The 10331-nt window shown below is 39.7% G+C and overlaps 1 long non-coding RNA gene across 1 annotated transcript; it reads left to right on the top strand.

Annotated features, from left to right (window-relative positions):
• Positions 1–234: 234 nt before the first annotated feature.
• On the top strand, positions 235–10115 carry LOC308662404. The gene is made up of 3 exons (XR_014025183.1): positions 235–314; positions 6468–6516; positions 9319–10115. It is a non-coding gene; the product is annotated as an uncharacterized lncRNA (long non-coding RNA).
• The last annotated feature ends 216 nt before the right edge of the window (positions 10116–10331 follow it).

The following is a 10331-nucleotide window of genomic DNA, read 5'->3' as shown; positions in this document are numbered from 1 at the left end:
TAGAAAATGTATTTGGGGATTGTCTGCAAAAAAGTATGCCTAGGCAAAATAGCATTAAGATGTATATATTAAAATAAAGGTACAAAATGCAAGAAAATGCTTGAATTAAATCTTGAAAGAACTACAGACAGATGTAGAAAAATGAAGAAATATAATTATGTTTTGAATTTTTTTTTAAAAAATAGGTAAAATTGATGGATCATCCATTCTGATTCTCTCCATCTTTGTTTTTATAGGATGTTCTTGCAACGTAGCCCATTCAACAGTGGGATGTGCGTGGAGAGAGAGGGGAATGATAGGCAACTATTGATTGTGTAAGTATTCCGCCTGCTATGAGTTTGGAGGAAACTTACATCTCTAGAAAGCTAGTATAAACTAGCCATGGAAAAATGTGCTATGATTTCTCTACTGGCATTCTTGAAACACTATCAGGCTGCTGCCAACGTGCTATTTAAAAATGGGTATAGTGTCAGAAGAATAATTTGGGGTTCCAACTTGAGGTGGGGCTGCACAAGAATAAATAAAAATGAGATCCAGACAGCTGTGAGGAAAGAAGAAATATTTATTTCTAAAAGCAAAATAGTTTGCCTTTAGGGGTAGTTGCAGAGAAATGGGGTACAAAGGCAGACTTTTATAGCAGGAAGTCCAAGGTGTGGAAGTGTCTACATATTGATTCTAGGGCGACACTTGAGGGGTGTGTGTGTATTCTTGTGAACATGCAGTTCCACTGGAGATCATCTTAATTAAATCTTTGCAGACATTATCCTTTGATATGTGGATTAGGTCTGGGTAACTTATTTGGGACCTTGACAAAAGTTGGGGAAAGGATTTTCCCCGTTTGCAATTTTTACTTGATTAATTTAGTTTCAACTTGACTGTCAATTATCTAGTGAAGAGACTGATTCTCATACCATTGTGGATTCTGTTAATGTTTTAAAGGACAAGGGAAACAGTATAAAGAATAAAATATATTTAAATATAAAACTTCTCACAATACTAATTCTCAGATTTATGAATCAGCACTCCATGAGTTGAACAAAAAAGCCCATTTGAAAAATATAGAGAGATAAATCTCGCTTTTCAGTCTGTAACCTGGAACTAAGAAGAAATCTCTTTAAGAATACAGCAATCAACCAATGGAACAACTTGTCTTCAGAAGTTGTGGGTGCTCCATCACTGGAGGCTTTCAAAAAGAGACTAGACAATTATTTATCTGAAAGAGTATGCTGTTTCCTGCTCAAGCAAGGGGTTCGATTAGAAGACCTCCAAGGTCCCTTCCAACTCTATTGTTCTATGTTCTATGTTTTATGAAGCAGTTCTGCCAATCCTGATGCTCATACGAAGTTTACTGCAATTATCAGGTTTAGCCAAAATGCAGGCAGCCAGAAATAGGTAACTGGAGTTGATTTGGAGCATAACTCATGCCACGTGCACAGATTAAGAACTCCAAATCTCTTACAGATTAATAGTAAAATCTTAACTTTTTCTTCATTTCCAAAGTGGGACAATTTAGGTATTGAAACAATGAAGTTACACGAGCTTCACGAGGGCAGTGAAGACAGTTAAACCAGGGATTGTCAAAATGCCCGTTTTATCACCCATGAAGAAATGTAACTATCCATGACATTAAAGAGGCAAGGTTTGATGAAGTGTCATGGTTGGTTGACCCCAAAATCATCTTTGATTGTAGAACCTCCAGCATACCCTGCCACTTTAGGACAGGACCTAATGATTCTTTCGCTAGACCCAGAGCCAGACATGTTTAGACAACTGCTGGCTGGCTAAATTAATATGCCATGAACTGAGTAGCCTACTGAAGTAGATTTCAGTGGCTAATAGTAAAGCAGAAATAAAGAACAATTGGCTCTTATGCTCAGCTGGAACAGGTTGCTGATCTGACTATTCAGTGGGAGAAGTGGTGTGTAAAGATGTCAGAATTCATTCTGGACCACTTCACAACCTAGAGGCTTTCCATTATTGGTGTTTGTGGTAGCTTTAGAGTCTGAACCAAATCAAGACCCATCATTCTCTCAATATCCAAGAGTTCCGATGATGAGGTTTGGAGGTGGATGGAATTTGTTGAAAGACATGATGGATGTTATGGAGCTGAAGTGAAAAGATTACTGAACAAGCCATCCTGCAATTTTTTTTTCTTTTGACACAAACATATAATGCCACAATGTTTTGGACCATTTTTAAAGACTGGTTGCTTTATATTTACTTATTTTTAACTCACTCAATCAGGAGTCTCATAGTGATCAAGCTAGCCTTTAAAGTACATTACCCATTAGATCGGGGTTCCCTGAGTGCCATTAAATCAAATTCAACTACTGTGACTCTACAGAAAAACTTTGCCAATTTAACCCATCCTCAGTAATAACTCTTAGCTATTCAGTAATGAATATTGTAGTATTCTTTTTATTCTGTTCATCCTTATCATCCATTCTCTTTTACTTCCTTCAGCCTTGCCAAGCATAATCATTTTTTCTAGTCTATCTTCCACTCGCATACTGTTACATGCCCAAAGCATGTGAGTTTCTGCTTGTTGCACTGCCTCAAGGGAACAGTCAACCTTTATTTGGTTCAGGGTTCACTGAAGGTACTTGCAGCCAATGGTAGTACAAAGAACCATTTTCTTAAATCTATCAGTTTTTCCTCACTTTTTGATAGCATCTAGTTTTAACAGGCATGCATTACTATAGATAGAAAAAGTATACCTTTATCTGTTCAGAACATTGTTGTCATAACGATATTCTTACTTTTGAGGATCTTGTCTAAGATTGTCATTCCTTCTTCCTTAAGATTTTTTTTTTACTTTCTATCACACAACAACAAATAATTGCTGTTCTTTCCATTACACTCTTCAGTTTATCTGTTCCTGAGCCCAAGAAAATAAAAGCAACTTCCCTTCTTTGCTATTAACTGTGTATTCGCTAAATGTATTGACCGAGAAGCAACTTTGTCCAGCTTTGATAAGATCATCAGCCCTTTGGAGACATTATAATTGCTGAAGTTAATAGCTGACCACCTTGCCTCAGTGAAGCAATTAATGCTGTTCCATAAGACTCAACCCTTTGTTGCTGCAGGACAAAGCTGACAGGAGTATTTGGTTGCAACACTAGTTCAAATGCTTTCAGGTTGGACCACTTCAGGAATGCCTTCAGCAAGCATAAGTCTGGCTAGGCTGGAAGACATTTAATATGCAAACTAAATGATCTGAAGAGCTAAACAGTACCTCTTCTGCAGTAATCTGCAGAAAGAAAGTTGGCAAGGCTAAAGGGCAAAAAAAGGTAGGATTGCAAGGATAGCTGAAACAAAATGGTTATTTCAATTGGAAAAGGGAAGGAAAAAAAGAAGTGTTTAAATCCACTATTAGGATAATAATAATAATAATAATAATAATAATAATAATAATAATAATAACAACAACAACAACAACAACAACAACAACAACAACAATAATAATTTTATTTGTATACCGCCCTTCTCCCGAAGGACTCAGGGCGGTGAACAGGGCAAACATATAAAAATACAAAGATACAAAAGTTAAAAGAGAGATTAAACAACTGCCCAGGCTAAAACAATAGGTAAAAATATTTACAATAAAATCCCAACCCATCCCCCATCAGGCCAGAAGAGAGGATAGTATCAGATGATAGGGAGAAAACAGAGCTCTTCAACTCCTACTCTCACCAAAAGCAAATCGTATCTTGCAACAACAGGAGATGGTGTCTTTCTCTGAGAGAACTGAAAAGAAAAATAAAGAGATTGTGGCTTTAAAGAACCAGGTTACAGTGATGGGATTCAAATATGTGAACAACCATTCTGGGCTACTGGTTCTGCCAAAATGGTACGAACCGGCTGAATCCCTCCACTGCCAGGTTACCATGAATCAGTTACCAGATGAACTATATCCAAAGGTCACAGGAGCTTGTGGCTATCATCTTAGAATTCCTTTCTGTGATTTCTGATAAATCAGGGGAGTCTAGGATCCTTCCTCTCCTAATCTTGGCCACACCTCCTTCGCCTGGAGCCTACCACCTCCTCCCATTTGCCTGCAGCGTTCCTCCTCAGCTGGGCCGCCCCCACCCATTCTCCCTGGCCAATGGGCCCCTGACCCTCCGCCTCACACCTTTTGGCCTGGTCCATTTGCTGAGGCCCCCTTTATCCCGGACTTTTGGCTGCACGGGACAGTTAGCCACCAGCCAATCAGATGGATGGCAGGCAACAGTCCTGTTTCTCTCGGGGGGGGCAGCATGCGATGGGCGATCACAGGGGCTGTGTTGTCAGGGCTGGAACAACTTCTCCAATTGTGGGGGGGTAGAAGCCTGGCACGGGGCAGGAAGGATGGGGGGAAGCCTGGCATGGGGCAGCAGGCCAATTCCTCATCCAGTGTGAAGCCAGAGTCCAGGAGCAAAGTCAACAGAGAGGACGGTGGAATAAAAAAAGGAAGCTGGTGCTCCCTAGGCTTTTTTTTAAGCTGCCAGAGGCTCCAGGCAGAGAGGGCAACAGGCAGGCAGCAGTGAGCATGGGCTCTCCATTTTGACCCCTCCTACCTGCCGTTGCCTCTGTGTGGCTCTCAGCTCACCTCTCCCTTCCCCTTTTGCCCTCAATTCATCCAGTCTGGTTTCAGTCCTCAAGGTTCACCTGCTGCCTCACAACACAGCCCCTGCGATTGCCCATCACACGCTGCCCCCCTGAGAGCAACAGGGCTGCTGCCTGCCACCTATCCGATTGGCTGGCATGGAATGTGGCCATGTGGCCAAATGCCTGGGATAAAGGGGGCCTTGGTAAATGGGCTGGGTCGAAGGGCGCAAGGCGGAGGTCCAGGGACCAATTGGCCAGGGAGAATGGGCAGGGGCAGCTCATCCAAGGAGGAACATTGCAGGCAAATGGGCGGAGGCAGTAGGCTCGAGGCAAAGGAGGTGTGGCCAAAAGTAGGAACCTGAAGGTCCCATTCCGAATCAGGGAGAATGGGCATAATGCCAAGGATTGGAGGAGGCAAAAAAGGAGAAAAAAGAAGAACTAAGTAGTTACTGACTATTTATCCTATTGAAGATACATGGCAAAATGATCAGTCTGTGAGCATTAGGAAAGAATGTATGGTCACCCTGGTATGAGTTTAATAATAAATCAAGAATAAATCATGTCAAACAATCTGATTTCCTTTTTTTATATAATGAGCAAGTTTAGCTGAGCTCAGGAATGTGGTAGATGTAATGTACCTTGACTTCAGCAAAATATTTAACAATGTCTCATGAGATTCTGGTAGCACAGAAGACAAAATGTGGGCTGTTCTATGCAACCATTAGAAAATTACAGAGTTGGTTGAATAACATCTAACAAATATATAGCAGTGTTCCTCATCAAGCTAAAGTATCAAATAGATCTCCACTAAGATTTCACATGTTCAACATATTTGTAAAATACTTAGATGGAGGGGGCTAGAAAATATATAGATGACAAACATCTTAAAGGATAGTATCAAGATTCAGGGGAATCTTGATCATCTGGGAAAATGGGCAGTCGTCAGTAAAATTAATTTCATCAGGGACAAAGTTCCATGTTTGTTTAGGAAAAATCAAATACATTATTAGTATAAAATGAAGGATGGACCATATTGGACAGTTATATATGTAAAAGGGGCATGGGTGTTATTGTGGGATACAAAAGGACCATGAGCCAACAGCGGGAAGCAGCTGAAGACAAAGCAACTGTAATTGTAGGCTGCAATAATAGAAGTATAGCATCAGAATCAAAAGAAGTCAGCCTTCCTCTCTGTTTTGCATTAGTCAGAGTGCACCTAGAATAATGCATTCCATTCTGTGCATTGCACTTAAGGAAGGACTTTGACAAAGTGCTGCATGTCCAGAAGACAACAACAGGATGACAAGGGGCCTGGAGGGAAAAATGTATAAGGAAGAGTAAAGAGTAAAGAAATGGGGTATTTGAGCCTGGAGAAGTGGAGATTGTGTTGTAGCTGGGTTCAAGCATGTAAAAGGTTCTCCTGTAGGGCTGTTCTAGAAGATAGGACAAGAAGCAAATTGATTTAATTACAAGGAAATAGACTTTGGTGGAACATTAAAAAAAATCCTAACAGAGCTGTTTAGGAAGAAACTTCCTTGAAAATATTGGAGATATTTAAACAAAGGCTGGATGGCCATCTCTTAGAGATACCTTGGCAATGGATACCTGTTCTGAGAATAAGATTGGACTAAATGGCCTCCAGTATCCCTTCCAACCTTTATATGCCATGATTCATTTATGTAAGCTATTTGACTTTGATGTAGTTCATCCAATGATGTCCATGTGTGGTTTCAACATTTTGTTTCAATCAGACATTATGAGTAAAGAATTTTCTTTGCAAAACTTTATATACCTGTCTACTATTTTATTATTCCATTTCTTTCATTTTTTACAACTTTACGAATAGTCCTTACTATATCCATCTTTTATATTTTATTTAGAATTTATTCTGGAATTTCTCTGGGTCTATCACCATTGCATCAGTAGAAGGTATGTACATTTATCACTGGTGCTCTCTAATCATAATAGCCATCTAATCATAATAGCCATGATCCTATTGTTTATTGTATTGCAGCTGAGAATGTATCCATTGATGTACTTTTTGAGTAGCGTTGCCACTCTATTCCTTCAGAAAGCCACATGCCCCAAGGTGAATATAACGAATGAACCTGATTTAAAGTGCGCTATTCTGATTCACTTACGTTCACTTACTTCAAATGCTTCATTTCCATTTTGGCAAAGTGAAAGTTCTTAATTCTTGTGGTTTGTATTCTGTATTTCAATTATACATGTTCTTATGAAATAAATAACTCTATCAGCACTGTATTTCCTGGCAGTTTTGGTTGGACCATGTCAACAACTCCAGATAATGAAAATTTGATGTTCTTTCCTAGCAACTATAGGAGTATCTTTCAGCTTGTTGTTTTCATTTTCTGGCATCCAGGCTTGTTTAAATGTTTCCACCATAGCCATATAACTTTCTTGATAAAATTATGTAAGTGGGAAGATGTTATCATCTTCTGCATTTGATTTGGAGTTCCTTCATGAAGCTGTGTTGAGTTCCCTCATTCCTGCAGAGATTTTACTGCTTTCATTCCCTTTGAGACCTTACTGCTTTCAATTCCCCATCCCTCTCTGCTTTCAGTCTTATGACATTATGAGAAAAAAGTCTAGCCAGAGATGTACACAAGTCTATAGACACAGATATAATGATTTTATGTGTGTGTATATATATTATACCTGTTTCATTCTCTTTATCGGTATGACAAAAATAGAGAATATTGTATGGTTCACTGAAAGAGCTTCATTTAACAACTAATGTACCTGACATGTTATGCTACTGGTAATTTTTTTGTGAAACATGGAAAATCTGCTGAATAATGAAAGAGATTTGAAGAAAATAACATTACAAGCTTACATATACCGTGCATGAATTGCTTCTGTTTGTATACAAAACTTAACATGAGCCAAAGAAATGCTTGCTTGCCTAGGGAGTGAGTATGCCAGGTTATGCCCTCAGAGATTTATTGAAGAATGCAAGTACCTTTTATTTCATGTTGAAAGGTTTAACACATACGATATTTTTGATTGAATGTGTATGAAATGGTGTTTGATGGCTGGATTAGATATGTGGAGGGCTAATTATATGTTGACTTGAATATCATAGATAGATTTCTGAAATATACTAAATCATCAACTATATTCTCCATTGAGCTCATATATGGCCAGAATCAAGTAAAGCACCTAATGGCTTAGTCAAACAAAGAGACTTAGCTAGTCAGGGCTATTTTCCTATCGTGGTAAAAAAAAAAAGAAAAAGAAAAAGTCAAGATGATGGTAACAAAGGTCTGATTGAAGTTCCATTTGCTCTGGATGTGTTTCACACATGCAACACACACAAAAATCAGGCAGAGCCTTGAATGCACTATCATGGCCACCAATTTGATCTTTTTTTACAGCATATGGACATCACTGCAGTTTATGATCAAGAAAAGAAAATCCAAGTTGGGTGAAAATTTCCTGAGCAAGATATAACCCATCCAGACACAAGTATAAGTTTTCCTGATATATTATTTGTAAAATATTATCTCACTTATAAAAAGCAAATATTCATTTTAATCTATGAAAGGAAGAAAAGAAGGGAGGAAAAAATACAAGAAAGAAGGAAAGCTCATTTTTATTGTGCATTGCAGCCCTTTGTGTGGAAAAATATATTTTGAAAACTTCAATCTACTCGTTGAAGAGGGAGGAAGTTTCCCTGGTTGATTGATTTGCCTGTTTCTTTTTCCTCCCATCCATGCCAGGAAAGCAACTACCAGTGGCTTATGTCTCCTTGGCATCTCTCTTGTGGGCTGATGAAATAACCTAATCCAGTTTTAAAATTCTTCTGATGAATATAGCTGCAATGGGAAACTCTCCTTAGCTTCACCCATTTAAAAAGGATAAAGTCCATTAGGAAATTTGAAGGAAGGAAGGAAGGAAGGAAGGAAGGAAGGAAGGAAGGAAGGAAGGAAGGAAGGAAGGAAGGAAGGAAGGAAGGAGGAAGGAAGGAAGGAAGGAAGATCTGCCATCACACTACTCCAGTCCACTTTGATGGCAGCCTGCCATAAAGTACAAGGAGAGGGAAGGGGGAATTCAGGAAGGAGGGATGACAGGAAGTAGAGGTGCCATTCAGAGACAACAGTTGAAAGATTCAAGGACACAAGCCTACAAACAGAATGCAAACACCCATCAAAGAGGCACTAAATTTCAGACCTATTACCAAAACAACTAATTTGAACTTTATTGGACACCACTAATATGACTAGTGGGGAGGACCTGGGAGAAGGGATAAGTAATGGCTTTACGCAGGAAACCTCAAATCTGGCTTTTCCTATGCTGTAACCATTTGTTTTAGTAAAAGTATACCTTTCACTGCAAATGGAGTCTAGGGTCTTTCTTTCCTAAGTGTCCAAGCTGGGAGAGGCCTGACAGAAGGATTTGAAGCAATGAGAACTGAGTTACAGAATATATCAATATTTTTGCATTATTTATTCTTCCTATGAGGATGGACACATTTACACTAGTGATTAGTACACTGTTGAAGATTTGCAAAAACCTTTTTTTTTGTTCCTATCATCATGCAGAGAAAACTATCTTTATGGTTGTTAGGAATTAGAAATGACTTGACGACACATAATCAATCAATATTCTTCCTCTAAATTAAATGCTTCATTTGGATAAAATTCACATCCTACAGTGGCAAGTTCATTGCAAAAATCTTAACCTGAACTCTCACCTGTTCCATTTCAGAGTTGAATCAAATTTTATTTGATAACTGAAGAGCAAAGATTTAATTTCAGATGATGGTTGCACCTTATTTACTGGATTCCCCAGAAATGGACCTCCTCTGTCTAGAATTGTCTCCCTTCAAAGTTCATCTTGCCCTAACATCTTTTCAGCCCTTGAACTATCTAAGCTGTCACCGGTCCTCTGCTGGCATCATCAGAGTAAGCATCGAAGGTTGGAAAGTCCATTTATAAGCCTATTTGGTTCCGCGCTTTGCTCATGGAGTGCGTGATGGATCCTGCTGTAGCCAACTGTAATTGTTCTGACTGTTTCACATCCCCTTTCTCGCAATCCAGTCCTACTGTCCCTTTTCCTCCCATTGCTCTCCTCCCTGTCTGCTTCCGTTTGACCACCTCGATCGATCCTGTCTTCTTTCATTGTCTGTCTTCATCACTGCCATAGCTGTCGGTCCTGGGACTCCTTTGTCCTCTGTGCCCTCCTTCCCTACCTTCCTTGCTCGCGCTTGGCTATCCTGTACCATATCCGGGCTTCCCTACAACTCTCTCCCTCTATGATCCCTGCAAATGGCCACCCGCCCGAATCCACTGGCATGTATGCCTTTCCTCCAATGTCTATCCACCGATCTTTCTGCGATCCCTGGGCTAGCCACCCCAATGCACCTGGGCAGAGGATGGCGCGACTTGTGTGAAAGAGAGGAGACAGGATATGCAGCAACTGGCCAGGAAGGTGAGGAATGATCCAATGACAACCCCAGATGAGTGGATGCGGATGAGGCAAGAAGGGAGAACTCTGTGACCCGCAGACACACCAGCACACAAAGAACAGCCGAGGACGTCAAAATTGACTAGATCATATGTAAATATGATTGTAGTGGAAATATAAAGTTATCCAAAGTCTTATGAAAAATACAGTTGCTTGATTATGAGTGTTAGGCATATGGTGTTAGCCTACAATGTTGGGTTGAAAATATATTAACCATGATGTTATGTCTTTAAGATGTTAATTGGCCAATGGGT

Source organism: Vipera berus (genome assembly GCF_964194415.1).
Source record: "Vipera berus genome assembly, chromosome: 2".
In the NCBI taxonomy this organism is placed as follows: Eukaryota; Metazoa; Chordata; class Lepidosauria; order Squamata; family Viperidae; genus Vipera; species Vipera berus.
Note: the sequence above shows the minus strand (reverse complement) of the source record. Positions and strands in the feature narration are given on the sequence as shown.